This window comes from Mixophyes fleayi, chromosome 12 (genome assembly GCF_038048845.1).
Source record: "Mixophyes fleayi isolate aMixFle1 chromosome 12, aMixFle1.hap1, whole genome shotgun sequence".
NCBI classification, from domain to species: domain Eukaryota; kingdom Metazoa; phylum Chordata; class Amphibia; order Anura; family Limnodynastidae; genus Mixophyes; species Mixophyes fleayi.
In genome coordinates this window covers 78,370,239-78,385,647 of record NC_134413.1, presented here as the reverse complement: position 1 = coordinate 78,385,647, position 15,409 = coordinate 78,370,239, and the positions used below count along the sequence as shown (strand labels likewise).

Below are 15,409 nucleotides of genomic sequence, written 5' to 3'. Positions count from 1 at the left end.
ATTTATTAGTTTACTATGTTTGTCCCCAATTGTAAAGCGCTACGGAATATGTTGGCGCTATATAAATAAATGATGATGATGATGATGATGATGATGAATATAGGGGTTGGGGCATCAGAGTATTTAAATAAATGTGATTGATACGAAAACAGTTATACGATTTAGACTGCAAGTCGAATAGGATGAATTTATTAAAAATCTAAGTTAAAGAAAATCAATGTATAAAAAAATGGTTGTATAAAAAATCAAGAAAGTATAAAAAACAAAAGTCTGCTCAAAATGATAAAAATAAAGATAAATAATAAACATTTTAAATACAAAATAAAAGTGAAAATAAAATAAACATGAATATAAATATAATAAACGACATGTAAATGATAGAAAGATGAAGAAAAGGGGATGGGACATAAAAACCAGAATGTGATGAACTTTGGTGGAAATTTGTTATTGTGCCAAAAATTAACCCAAATCCAAATACATTTAAGCAATAAACAGCTATTTTAAATGTGCATCTCATCCATCAAACAGCTACTAACATGGTCTGTTCCCATTATTGATGTAATTTAAGGTGAATTAGCTGATTGTACTCAAAAACAGCCAACAGCACACCATGGGCCTGAGTCATTAAGGAGAGCAAAGCATACAAAAGGAGTAACTTTGCACTTGGGCAAAACCATGTTGCATTGCAGGGAGAGGTAAATTTAAGATGTGGGGATAGATTTATAGTTTGGGAAGGGCATGTCCTAGATCAACTTTAAATTTCAGTGTAAAAATAAATCAATCAAATATTTGTGTGCTATATGAAAAAACAGCCAGTATTTAACTTATGTGCAAAATAATAAACTAATTTGCACCCCTTGCATTGTAACATGGTTTGTCCCAAACATTTACCCCTTTTTTTGTCTTAGTTTCCTTAATGACTCAGGCCCCATATATTTTTTTCTGCTTATCATTCCTTTATAAATTTGCATAAATTTATTTATAAAATTATTATTAAATTTTAAAAATGTATAAACCTATTGTTATTTGTTACAATGGTGTGGTAGACAGATGCTATAAAAATTTAAATAAGATGTCTTTTAAAAGGTATTGAGTTGTTGGGAGGTAAAGGGATTAGGATAGAGTAGATTGTACTCGGGCCTTAAAGTATGGGAAAATAGGAAGTATAGAGGAAAAAGTCCGAGTTTCTTCATTGAACAAATTTGAGACCTATATTGATCTGTACAAATTCATAAGAAAATTGACTTTGAAGAAATTCTTCATGCAACAAAAGACAATACCGTCAACATCAGAAACCATAACATCTATAGATTATCCATATGTCCATACCGATCAAAAAAGTAGAGCAACCTTCTTCCCCAACCAGCCTTTCAGGACTAGTAGAGAAAGACCTGGAGAGATTACAAATTAAGGAACATAACACCAAATGGAAGAGCAAATCAAATTAAAAATCAGCTCTTAAACAACTAAGCAAGATGGACGTAGTTATCATCAAACCTGGAGATAAGGGCAGTGGAATGATGACCCAAACTAAGATGAACTACTAACATGAAGCCGAAAGGCTACTACAAGATAAAACTATATATGAAATACTATTTAAAGACCCTACTATCTAAAGACCCTACCCCAACCTACCACAAGAAACTAAACTAAAAACATTCCTTAGAGATGCCCTAACCAAGAAGATTTTAAATAAAAAATAATTTGAGTTCATTCATATCTAAAACCCAAGACTGCCCGTTTTCAACCATCTTCCAAAGATTCCCAAAATAAAATCCAACAGGAAGGCCTATTGTCTCGGGAATTAACTGTCCTATATCCGACTTGTCACAGTATATTGACACTTTTTTCAACCACTGGTTTCGCAACAAAAAAGCTATCTTAAAGATCCTGTATTACAACTAGTAGAAGGAATAGAGTGGCAAAGTGACTACCTTCTCGTGACTTGTGACATAACCTCTCTTTACATAGACCACGAGACAGGATGCAAGCAATAGAGATCATCCCCAGAAGGAAATCTGAGATTCCTCCCCGTCAAATTAAATTCCATTTGGAAGCCATTCTCTTTATTCTACAACACAACCATTTTTGGTTTAGTGGTACACAGTACAAACACGAGGAACTGCAATGGGCACAACATTTGCACCGAGTTATGGGGATTTGTTCGTCGCCCATAGGAAAGTCTCTGTATCTGGAACAACAACCCATTTCAAGACAGCATTGTGTTATGGAAAACGTACATCGATAATGCAATCTGTCTTTAGAAAGGAGACCATCGGAGCTTAGAACATTTCATTGAACACATTAATTCCAATGTTTACAGCAAATATCAGCTAGGAAAAGGTCCTGTTCCTAGATTTGGAAATATTTAGAAAAGAAAATGAACTTGCTACAAAGACATACATAAAAAAGGTGGACAGCAATGTGTTCATTCTGGCATCCAGTAATCATCATCCCCAATAGCGAAACAAAATTCCCAGAGGACAATTCCGCAGGATCAAAAGAAATTGCTTTTATTCTAGAGACTATAGAGAACAAGCCTCCATCCTGAAGCATAAATTCCTAGAAAGAAAATACAGCAAAGAACAAGCAGAAAAAGAAATTAAAAGAAGGGGAAGACCTAGACAGGACAAAAATGATACAAAAAAACACTGAAAACCACCTACAGAATGAAAATATCTTATTTATAGCACAATACAGTGACCATTCTAGCTCTTTAGAGAAGATTCTTAACAAACGTTGGCACATTCTGTGGGGGGAGGTGAAAAATTACAGAGCATTCTCTCACACAACCCTCAGAGGAGGGCATAAAACCTCAAAACTACATTGGTTAAAAGCACTATGGAACCCGCTAAAGCAATAGAGAAAGAAACCTGGCTGCAAGATAAAAAACAGGTTTCTTCCACTGCACGAGATGTGTTGCTTGCAGAACCTTAAACGACTAATAGTCCCGAGGAGCGTGCACCCCTATGTGTCAACCGTCTGTCTACCCTTCCCTTTAGATTGTAAGCTCTGGTGGGCAAGTCGATCCTCCCTCCTGTTCTCATTACCTATAACTTTTGTTCATCAGCTACACTACTCACCTCCTCCTTGGGCTCTCTGTCCCTTGACCTCACTCCTCCATTGTCTTTGCACGTCTTTCAGTGGCTCTAAACCTGTTAGCTATACCCATGCTTTTGGGCACAGGTTTTCAGCTTGCGATGAATATACCCTTGCACCTCACCCTTCCAGCCATTCAGCAGCTGTGCTGTAAACTATATTGTTATTTGTTTATTATATTGTACTGTTATATCCTGTATTGTCTTGTTGTTTGTCCTCTGTACGGTGCTTCGGACCACATGTGGCGGCCTATAAAGGATAATAATAAAAATATTTGACTACACCAAGTCTGCTCTAGATCCTGAATACATAACACATCACACAATTATTTAATTTCATTGTGTGCTTAGATTTTTCCCATACACATTTGTACTATAGCTTGGTTATATACGTTTATATACGTTTTTACAGATCATTTATAGCAGCACAAACTGGGAATAAACCCTGTGTCTGCTTGACATAGCTGTTTGACACACAAATTTATTTTTGCTACACCATGGCTTTAAAGCCTGTGATAAAGAGCTATCTGGGTTTAAGGCTCGGTTCCACACCCGAACTTAGCAGATCCGAGTACCAAGTCGAGCTGACTCTGTACTTTTGCGTGCCCTCGGATCTCGCAAGCTTTGGATTCTATAAGCACCGCCCTCCACGGCGATCCAGCGCCATTTCACAGAGGGACACAGAAGGGGTAGCACAGTTCTTGGCAGTCTCTAGTGCAGTTGGGCAGCGTCATAGGTAGAATAGAAAGAGGAGGGGTAGCAGTGTTCTTCAAAGTCTACAGTGACATTCAGGAGAGCTCCATTGCTCCATTGCTAATTGTCATTGCTGAAATAGAAATAATAGGTCTGGCAGGCTTGGTCTTCTAAATCTGCAGTCTTTGTTTGAAAGTGTATGAAAATAATAATGTGACCTGTAAGGTGGTCAAAATTGACTGCAAAAGACTTGAAATTAGTGTTATTGAGGTTAATAATAATGTAGGGGGGAGCAAAAATATGTGATTTTAGCAAAAAAAACTACAAAAAAAAACCGGATTGTAGGGGAAAAAATCAGGATCCAAAACCAAAACACGAAATTAATCCAGATCCAAAACCAAAACAAGGGGTCAGTGAACATCTCTAGTTTAAGGTGGTTTCCAAATGGTACCCATGCAATCGTGGCATTCCTTGCTACTGTCCTTCAATACCTCACCAATTTTACAGGGGGAACAATACAAAAAGTGTCAGCTCCAAAAACAAACTTGGGTAAAGAAAGAGAGAGAGAGAGAGAGAGAGAGAGAGAGAGAGTGAGTGATAGATAGATAGATAGATATATATATATATATATATATATATATATATATGTAATTCTTCCTACCATGTGCTCCTGCATTGCAGCATTAATGATTATATTGATAGTTATTATCATTGTTTCAGATTGCCCTGTGGTCATCCCCCCTCTTGTGGAACTACCACTCCAAGCATGCCATGCAATCTAGGCACAGTCTGCAGGAACTTGTAGTTCCACACACAAAACAACCTCTCTTAAGGTATCAGCACCATGTGACAGGTATGGATGGATTGCTTGGACTAAAACTATGATCAATGCTGTGGCACTAGGAGTACTGTTACTACTCCCTGGCTCACACTGCTGCCATTACTGCTGTTACTACTCAGAGTAACAGTAATGATGGGGTTGGATGCAGGTCTCCCAGTAGCAGCAGAAGCATCTCGTCGCCATGGTAACCATTAAAAGGACGAGCTGCTTCCGGGGGCGCGGCTCTGAGGAGCATCAGCCAATCGGCTGCCGAGGCGGAAGTTCAGGCGACGGCTAGACGGGGGATGACGTAGGTGTGGGCAGAAGGCGGGAAGTCGGGACGTCACGTGGGTTATAATGGCCGCTGAGGGGAATATGAGGAGATGGGTTCTTGTGGTATAAAAGTACATGGTGGTGTAGAAGGAGCTGAGAAAACCCCACCAGTCTGTGTCCCTGTGAGGCTGCTGTTAGTTATTGGACGTGGTGCAGCTCACAGTTGTGTGGTGGGTTGAGAAACATTATAATAGTGTGTATAGACATTTTATTGCACAAGACGTCAAAAAATATGGGGTTTACAAATGCTCCACAGTACTAAAACTATTGGCAATATTGAGTTATTAGCTGAGTGCAGTATCATAAGGATGCTGTGTTTTTATAGGCTTTCCATTACTAAAAAAAAGTACTATTTATTTATATTTATATATATATATATATATATATATATATATATATATAAAATGGCAGATAATATATCAGTGCTTGATGACACTGTAAGGGTTAAAAATTTTTTTTAACATTTAAGCAATTTTTAATAACCCCCCACAAAAAAATTATGTAGTAATCAGTTATGGCAACATAACCCATTTAATGGGGGAGACATTTTTATCTGGTCTTCCTCAAGTCAGTTAATTAGTTGACATTAATTAAGCCATAATTGCCAGCTGTCACATGACAGGCTTTCAAGATTTGCCCATGGAAATGTCCCCGTTTCTTTCAGTATTGACCTATTGTGCAACACAGTTTACCATATTCTGGATGCTAGATGTAGTTCTGACCATGTATTCTTCTTTGGGCTTTATAAGTTATGTGGATGCTGTCGAATCTAAATCAGATTGTTCACCTGTAAGTGTCAGTCTATCAGTTATGAGCTCATCAGCTGGAGAGAATTAAATACACTGCATGGTTTGCGTGTACAATTAGCTCTGCTTTATTAGTTACAAGTCCATATCTTTATAGCAAAAATCACGTATTACAGAAAACTACGCCCCAAAAGGTTTTAACCACTCATGCTCCCTTTACACAGATGTTACTATAATCTCATTATCACACAGGAATACTCCCCAGGGGGGAGTCGTTTATCTCCATCTGCTATGTCCAAGGTTATAAGCATAGTCTTGTGCAAACAATGAATAACTCCTACATACTAGCTGTATCTAATCTGTCTTTAAGCTATAAGAGAACAAAATGGCTATAAGGCAACAAGATGGCATCAGCTTAGCAAAATCACATTTCTCAGTACTTACAATGCGAGGGCCATAGATAATTATTGCATTCAGTGAACATGACAAGTTGGAGGTCGTAGTGCTCCCAAGGTCCGCTGAGATGGTATCTTGTGTAACATGCATGATTGCATCTGCTCAGCAGCAAAGTGTTCATAGATGCTTTATAATGCTGGCAACTGTCAGTTTTCATCATACGCGTTGCCCTATTCACTTTGAGAAATGTGATTTTGCTAAGCTGACGCCATCTTGTTGCCTTATAGCCATTTTATTCTGTTATAGCTTAAAGATAGATTAGATGCAGCTGGTTTGTAGGAGTAATTCATTATTTGCAAGACTGCTTATAACCTTGGATATAGCAGACAGGAGATAAGACATCCCCTCCCTGGGGAGTATTCCTGTGTGATAATGAGAGAATGTAGTAACATCTGTGTAAAGGGAGCATGAGTGGTTAAAACCTTTTGGGGCATAGTTTGCTGTAATACATGATTTTTGCTATATAGATATGGACTTGTAACTAATAAAGCAGAGCTAATTGTACACGCAAACCATGCAGTGTATTTAATTATCTCCAGCTGATGAGCTCATAACTGATAAACTGACACTTACAGGTGAACAATCTGATTTAGATTCGACAACTTGAAGCAAAAAGCGTTGTGAGGGGCCATGTTGGCGCCTTTTGAATCATCGAGCCACACTCACCTCTGCTATACCTGGTCTCTTCCCACCCCCAAGGGCAGATACGTAAAGTAGGCAAGCATGCATAAAGTTAAAATATGAGGTTAAAAGCAACCCACGCATTCAATGATTTAACCTAGCAATCTAATTTATAAACTATCATTTAAACCAAAAATTAATTATCTGTATCTGAGGTTTTCTGCTTGTACAGAAAAGATTATATGGTCATCCTTTACCGCCTCCCGACTAGCTACAGTAGATGCACATCAAGCAAGAGGCTGTATGTTTCTAAACCAACTTACATTTATGGGGACATGAGTGCCCACATGCACTGCCATTATTGGAAAATAAAGATATGTTGGGTTGTTGTTTTTTTTAAAACATCAACCATAAATTAAAATGTTTTTAAAATATTTTATTAAAAAAAACCTTTCCTACAATCCTTAACCCACTCCCCAACATACATAGACAATGTGACACAAAAATGTATGAATATAATGCAAAATAAATAGTATCCCAAACCCTCCAAATTACACTGGAACTCCAATATTTGTCTTAATCCCAGTGCCACCCTTCTTCCTAAACTAAGAACTACTGTATAGGTGTGCATTAGTGCATACAAAAAAATACTAAATATTCTTACCTGTCTGTCTGTATTACCCAGTATTATTTTATTACTGTGTTCCCAATTGTAAAGCGCTACGGAATTTGTTGGCACTGTAAAAATAAATGATGATTCTATACCCCAATAGCTCTATATAACTTTGTATAGACATATTTTATATCCCTTGATAAAGAACAGATTAAATTTGTGGGGTGAATATCTGGGATTGTTAATAATTATGTGAAACTATTTTAGCAAATAATTCATATAAAATAAACATGAATGTATTCTGTGTTACCAAAAGACAACTGTCATGGAAAAAAAAACCATTTCAAAATTCACTGGTGTAACTAAGAGAAATAAATTAAACCCACTTGAATCGGGCACATTGCAAAATGTGAAATTTGGTCCGGATATAAAGGGGCAAAAACCTTAACGTGATTAAGTATCATTTAATCTGCGCATACTTATATACGTAGGCGTGATTAGAGTTGAAATTGGCCTCTTATTGGCAACCCTTATTCAGTTTTGGAGGAGGACCTGTCCTAGGCAAGTTTACAGTTGTCTCAGATCTTCTTCATTTTTGTATGATGGACTTAATTCTGCTTCAGGGTATATTCAATGCCTTGTAAATATACTTTATCCATTTCTTGATTGGTTCTTCTCAATGACATTGCCACGGATCAATTTAAAGTGTTCTTTTGTCTTCATTTTGTAGTTGGTGCTTGGAAATGCACTAAACCAGGGGCAGGTATATTTATACTATAATCATTTGACACACCTCACCTGCATAAGATGAACTCCAACAAACAATGTGACTTGTGAAGAAAGTTGGTTACTTCAGAGGAAATCTATTATGGATATAGCAAGGGGGAAAATACTAATGCAATCACTTTTCGTTTTTTTGTGCATAATTTATTTCAAACAAATGGTTGGATTAATTTTTGGTACATTGTCAAGTACTTTTTGTTGATTAGTGGGAATAAATTTCAAATCAATCCATCATGTCATGACACAGAAACATGTGAAAAGTCCAAGGGGGTTGAATAGCTTTAATAGCTCTCTATAAGTGGGTGAAGGGGCAGTTATATGTCTGGTGGGGATTCTACCTTTGCAGTTCTTGGTGATACATTGCATCAAGTCATGGCTGTTGGCAGTCGTTCATGTCGTAGCACATCCCATAGAGTGCCGCTGGTTGGCACCCAATAGACGCAATATGGTGAAAACTGTGGGCAGCGTTCATAAAGAGATGTCAGTCAGAAACACCACAATGGTTTCCAATGATGTCTTATAACTTTGTTCCGGGAAAATTGCAGTTTAGTGGATTCAATTTATCCCATATTTCTAGGCATGAAGTTACTAGTAGTGCATCATTGTCTGAATGAGGAGAAAGAGCAGTGAACGTGAAACATGAACCGGTCGCTGTAGAAATCTTTAAACACTCAGCCCATGTCAACCATAACTGTGCTTCACTGTTTATCTCAACTGAACCTCCTTCGTCTCCTGGTTCTAGAAAAAGCTTTTGCTATAGTACTACACAGATACTATTCAGGAGCTACAGCTATTTATATAGCGCCACCAATTCCGCAGCGCTGTACAGAGAACTCACATCCGTCCCTGCCCCATTGGAGCCTACAGTCTAAATTCCCTAACACACACACACACACAGACCGAGAGAGACAAGGGTCAATTTGATAGCAGCCAATTAACCTACCAGTATGTTTTTGGAGTGTGGGAGGAAACCAGAGCACCCGGAGGAAACCCACGTAAACACTGGGAGACCATACAAACTCCACACAGATATGGCCCTGTTTGGGAATAGAACTCATGAACCCAACTCTTTGAGACAGAAGCCAGAATGGTTGTTTCCCATGTGCGACGGCAGCTGCTGTCAAGTATACAGTAAAGATCACCAAGGGAGGAGTGGCATCAGTAATGACAATTGAGGTCCATCTGCTGGACTGATATGGTATTGCAGTAGACCTTCTAAATAACTTTGCCCTTAGTGTAATGACTCCTTGGCACTACCATGTAATGCATATCTCCCGCATGGCAGTGGGTTACCTCCCTTCCCCCAACATTCCCACTAACGGGACAAACATGCTCCCGGTTGCGACAACGGGACAGAGCCCTAAAATCAGGACTGTCCTGTTGAAGTCAGGACAGTTGGGAGGTATGTGTAATTTCCCACTGCCTTTATAGATTTCTAGCTGTTTTAAATTTGTGGGAAGAGGATTATGGTTTTAAGGTAGGACACAGAGCTGATCTAAAGTGCAGACATCGCTAACTATCACTTGCATGCCACTGTATTATTACCCATATTAATGGTAGAATCAGCTCTTACAATAATATTACAATCATATTCTTTTATATATAAAACCTAGGGCATATTTGATTTTTTTTTTTACCATAATTAGGAGCTTTTTGCAAGATGCTCCAATTACGATTAATAATACTTTTTGTAATTTTTCGCTCTTTGTATTGTAAGCAAAAGATGGGATTTGTTCTAATTCTTCTGGGGTTTTTTGTATTACCCTACAATAAATCAACTATTTTCATATATATAACCAAATCACAAATCTTTTTAATTGGACTATAAACTTTCGGTGTCAGTCTAATAACTAAATGATGTGTGTTAGTCAAACAGCGAAAACTATCTGCCCTGATGGTGGATTTGGTATTTAAGTCAGTAGATAATAACAAATTATTTTCTTAACGAGCTCATCCAAGATTGTGATACTTTCTTAACAAGCTCATCCAAGATTGTGATACTTTCATGACTTAAAGAGAACTCATATTTGATGGAGGGATGTGATTTATTAATATCTCCCATAATTGTGTTAAGTCTTTAATACTTCTAGTATGTATGATGTCATCTAGATACATAAGATAGGTATATATGGAATATGTATCGGATGCCATAAGGAAAATAAATGTTGTGTAAATAAGTCTGTGTATGGGTACGTGAAAGGAGGCCCCATAGTTGTCCAATGTTGTTGCAAATAAAAATCATATTTTATTCCAAATTCATTGTAACTGCTTTTATCTTCAACGCAACAATTCTCTTAAATCATCTCCTACATTGGTTGTAATTTGATATTTTCATGCATTGAAAATTAGGACCAGGGGCGTACACTATACTAGGTCTTAGAACACATCCATACAATATCAATAATAATAACGCCGTCTTCTTCTTTTCAGGTTAGCTGGCTACATACAATAATCGTCATTGTCATTATAACATCACAGATACCAGGATGTTGCTACACTTCTATCATACTGACCTGTGGTTCGAGTCTCAGATAACTGAGACACAGGTAACGCTTTATCTTGGGTGAGAAGAAATGCAATTAGTATTGATTACATTTTTTTTATACTGACTCGAAACAGCAAAAGGTAAGAGACGATTAATTTGTATGAATTTATGTTATTGAAGAGTGCTAAACCTATTTTGGATTAGGGTGCCTATATATCAAGGGCAAAGAGCCCTATTACTGGCAAAAACTCTATCAAAGGGCATAACCAGAACACAATCGCATAAAAAACGAAAGTACTATTTAAATTATGTTTATTTAATTATTAAAGTGTAAAAAACTTTTTTTTATTTATTAACTTAAAAAAACCATATATAAGATATATTATATATAATGTTGATTATGTGTGTGTTTTTTTAATACTTTATTTTAACTTGCGTTTTTATGCTTTATGTAAGTTGTGTTATTCTGTTTCTGTATGGTGGTTCTTGTGAATATTGGGGAGTTTGAGTCAGAGGTCTGGTTCACTAGCTTACTGCTAGAATAGTGTTTAATTCAATATATTTTTATTTGCAGAGAAGGACACAAGTCCTCATTTACTGCAATCCGTCCTGCTGCAAGCAAATGGTAAGTGTGTTTCACAATCTGTCTTATTACACCACAGTGGTTTCCAATGAATTGCCGTTTAATGCATTCAATTTATCCCACAAGTCTGTTTTTAATTGTAATGTAGTGTTATTAGTGACTCTTACATTGTTTTTCAAAAGGGCTATGACATGTCTGCAGCATAGATGGAGCAGGGACAGGAGGAACAGAGTTTTCATTTATAGACACAAGATACTGCTGAGTACAGAAACCGTGTGAAGCAATGAGAATCTTCAATTAGTAAGTTGGCAACTTACATCTCTTATAAGCTCTAACATTTCACCGAATGACATAAAGATGGACAAAAATAGCGCTTTTTAAACACTTAGACAATTTTAAAGAAAATAACTAATCATTTCAGCAAAAACTACCTTAAGAACATAATATTTACTAAAAGATTACACATATAGCAAAAAGTTGAACTGATAGATAAAAAGTAAGCACATCGAGAAATACCGAAAACTGATCAGGTACAGTTCTTAACAATTCCTGACCTATACGTTAATCAATACACCACTGGTTAAAAAAAAACAAATTAATAATCATTCCACTAAAAGTCTATTATGATGCCAATTGTAAATAATGACCCTTTATATTGGTGTCACCAAATTCTATATAACTTTCCCTAGATATGTATTTTTATGGAAGAAGCCCAATGGATTTACGATCTGGGCACCCTCTCCCCCAATGGTTTGAACCTAGGTGTCGATTTAGGCACTTTCCTGAAACAATGAACAATTTGAGTATTAAAAATCTTATCCTAGCACATACGCTTATTGGACCTCTCTACACTGCTTTTTGTTATCTACCCTTATGCCATGTACCTCTCTATATAACCCAAACTCAGCTGTACTTTGCCATCTTCATAGTAAACACATTATTTATTTATCAATGTCTTATAGCGTGTCTTTTATAGATATATTTTAATTTCCGATATCCAACGAATTTATGCTGTTTCCAATATTGTTAGCCATATATAACGAATTTGTGCATTAATTCCCTTGACTATCAATTTATAACGAATTCATGCTGTGTTCCCATAATTTTTTTTTCGCCATTTACATAATTTCAATCAATTTATTCACTTATTACTGTATTTCCCTATACATATCATTTGTAAGACAATTTAATCATTTATTTTCTGAAGCTACGTTTCAGGTGTTAGACGTTCGTATTCAGATCCTTTGCAACTGCGTAACAATCACTTCTCATATAAAACTCTATGACTTTTACGCATCCTGGTTCTCCATTGGGAACACCCGTAGGATGATTAATCACCGCCAAATTAACTAATTAGTGGGCAGGCGTTTATCATCTACTATATATATCACAATCGCCTGCTGTATTTTATCCCTGAGGAAGCCTGTTATTGTTACTGGGCGAAACGCGTTGTATTACGACACACTTACACCTGCTGTTGATATTTTATGCCACCACAAGTGCCTCTTTAGATGTGGGCACAGCTGACATCCTTTGTAAGCAGACCGCTACATCGGGACATAACAGAAAACGGCCGCAATCTTATATCTGTACTGATTGCGGCTAAATGGAGCATGCATGGATTCATCATTAACCAGCCGCAGACCGCAAGGCTTTACACTGCGCCTCACATTCTGACTTTGATCTACCTTATCTTTTCACCTGCAAGTGTCATTGGAGGATTATTCTGGATTTGTGTATTTATATATAAGAAAAACTGACCATATAGGGCTTTTATATATTATTTATCTTTTCCATCACATGTATGTGTTAATCATTTGGTTTTTAATTGCACTTCTGGGAAGTTCGTTTACACATATTCTGTATATTATTAGGTACCTATTTTAAACTGGGTATACTAGTAAAACATATATTTATACCCGTGCGTTGATTCTTTCCAGAACAACAATTATACAAACTGGATATATGCTTACGGTTGATTAGCAATATACTTGTGCATAAAAAAAATCTGTATACAGTACATTATATTTTATATACATCACAAGAAACATACCCTGCAATTCTGTTTGATTTCCTACAGTGTGCTCTTTTTATATATGTTCACTCTGACCTCACGCAGCACCATCCTACAGTTCCATAGTTCTGTGTCTTTGTTAGTTAGCCTCCATATCCTCTGCACCCCTTAGCTCAAGAAGATTCTCTGATTAAGCTATATTGCCATCTAGTTGTCTTTGCTCAGAATGCAGATCAGAACAGACTAATTTCCTGTGAGACAGATTCCTTGTTACCTGTGCAACATCTAATATCATGAAATTGTAAAATGAAACTTTTTGGGCCCGTGGTTGCATAAACCATAATTGGGGAGATGTGAGCGGTGATGGCCTACGCTACCAAGAAAACATCTCTGTCACACATCGCACCAGTTAACCATTCATTCTGGTCTCTCTTCACACCTGTTTCCCTTGGTTTGTACTCCCTGCATTCACTTGCTGGTCTGAACTGAGCATGCGCACACCTGGGGGTAAATGTATCAAGCTGAGAGTTTTCCGGCGGGTTTGAAAAGTGGAGATGTTGCCTATAGCAACCAATCAGATTCTAGCTGTCATTCTGTAGAATGTACTAAATAAATGATAGCTAGAATCTGATTGTTTTTCAAACCTGCCGGAAAGCTCTCAACTTGATACATTTACCCCCTGGTCTTTTCAAAACTTTCTGCATTCTCTTGATTGGCTAATTGCCTGTCAGCCCTGTCTATTTAAAGCACCTGCCTCCCTACTAAGGTGCCAAATCTTCAGGTCTCCTTACCTGTTAGGACGTCTCCTCCTCCTGTTTATTGCTTCGTTGGATTCAGCAACCACGCTGCAGATCGTTGCGCCTTACCTCTGATCCTGCTCCAGGGCTTCTAGCTCATCAGGACCTCAGCGCTTCACCATCCTGCAGCCTATTGCTCTCCTGTCTACTTCTGCATCTCCTCCGCAGCCAGGACGCTGCTGCCACTCTACAGATCGTTCATCACCTCTGATCCTGCTCCAGGGCATCCAGTTTATCAGGACCTTCACCATCCTGCAGCCTATTGCTCTCCTGTCTACTTCTGCATCTCCTCCGCAGCCAGGACGCTGCTACGACTCTACAGATCGTTCATCACCTCTGATCCTGCTCCAGGGCATCCAGCTCATCAGGACCTTCACCATCCTGCAGCCTATTGCTCTCCTGTCTACTTCTGTATCTCCTCCGCAGCCAGGACGCTGCTGCCACTCTACAGATCGTTCATCACCTCTGATCCTGCTCCAGGGCATCCAGCTCATCAGGACCTTCACCATCCTGCAGCCTATTGCTCTCCTGTCTACTTCTGTATCTCCTCCGCAGCCAGGACGCTGCTGCCACTCTACAGATCGTTCATCACCTCTGATCCTGCTCCAGGGCATCCAGCTCATCAGGACCTTCACCATCCTGCAGCCTATTGCTCTCCTGTCTACTTCTGTATCTCCTCCGCAGCCAGGACGCTGCTGCCACTCTACAGATCGTTCATCACCTCTGATCCTGCTCCAGGGCATCCAGCTCATCAGGACCTTCACCATCCTGCAGCCTTGTAGGCACCGTGATGACGAAAGTGCAATTCCCGACATGTTTATCTCCCCAACTGTTGAAAAAGCTGACTTTGAAGCGCACAGGAATGACGTCAGGTGTAAAAGCAACAGCATTGTTGGTGCTGTGGCAATATAAGTACGTGGCTGGACTGTGCTTTTTAATAATCCTATAGATGAACGTGTCGGAAATGGCACTTTCGTCATCACGGTGATGGGGTAAGTAGTGTCGGTGTTATCAGCATCGTTATTTAGTACCCAACCCAGTCACATGTGATGGGAAATACGTGGTCCTTCTGATCCTTCGGACCTGGATCCTTTTTGTTCAGCTCTTGGTATACAGAATGTGCATCTCCTCAAATGGCGAGAACATTTCCTACATTTGCTTCCACAGGAAGAAGAGAAAAGGCAAACTATACGGAAATCCAAAAAGTCAGCAAACAGACGACAAAGCTCTACATGTGATGTGGACCCTTGAAGCCCATAACTCTGTTGAACTTCACCACTTAGTGGCCTTGAATTCTCTCAAACCAGAATTTGTCTTGTTGGCTGTTTACACAATGCTCCTACCCAAGCTGTGGCTCTTTAATCTTC

At 38.3% G+C, this 15,409-nt stretch overlaps 1 protein-coding gene across 2 annotated transcripts in view; it reads left to right on the top strand.

Moving 5' to 3' along the window:
- The first annotated feature begins 4,708 nt into the window (after positions 1-4,708).
- Positions 4,709-15,409, top strand: part of PRUNE1 (prune exopolyphosphatase 1) — a 260,920-nt gene continuing 250,219 nt past the window's right edge. Inside the window, exons 1-4 of one of the 2 annotated variants that reach the window (XM_075192268.1) lie at positions 4,709-5,114; positions 10,594-10,788; positions 11,223-11,273; positions 11,414-11,531. The gene's annotated coding sequence lies outside the window, so the exon portion shown is untranslated. Of the gene's footprint in view, positions 5,115-10,593; positions 10,789-11,138; positions 11,274-11,413; positions 11,532-15,409 lie in introns of those variants that run through there. The other variant, XM_075192269.1, reaches the window with a different exon arrangement.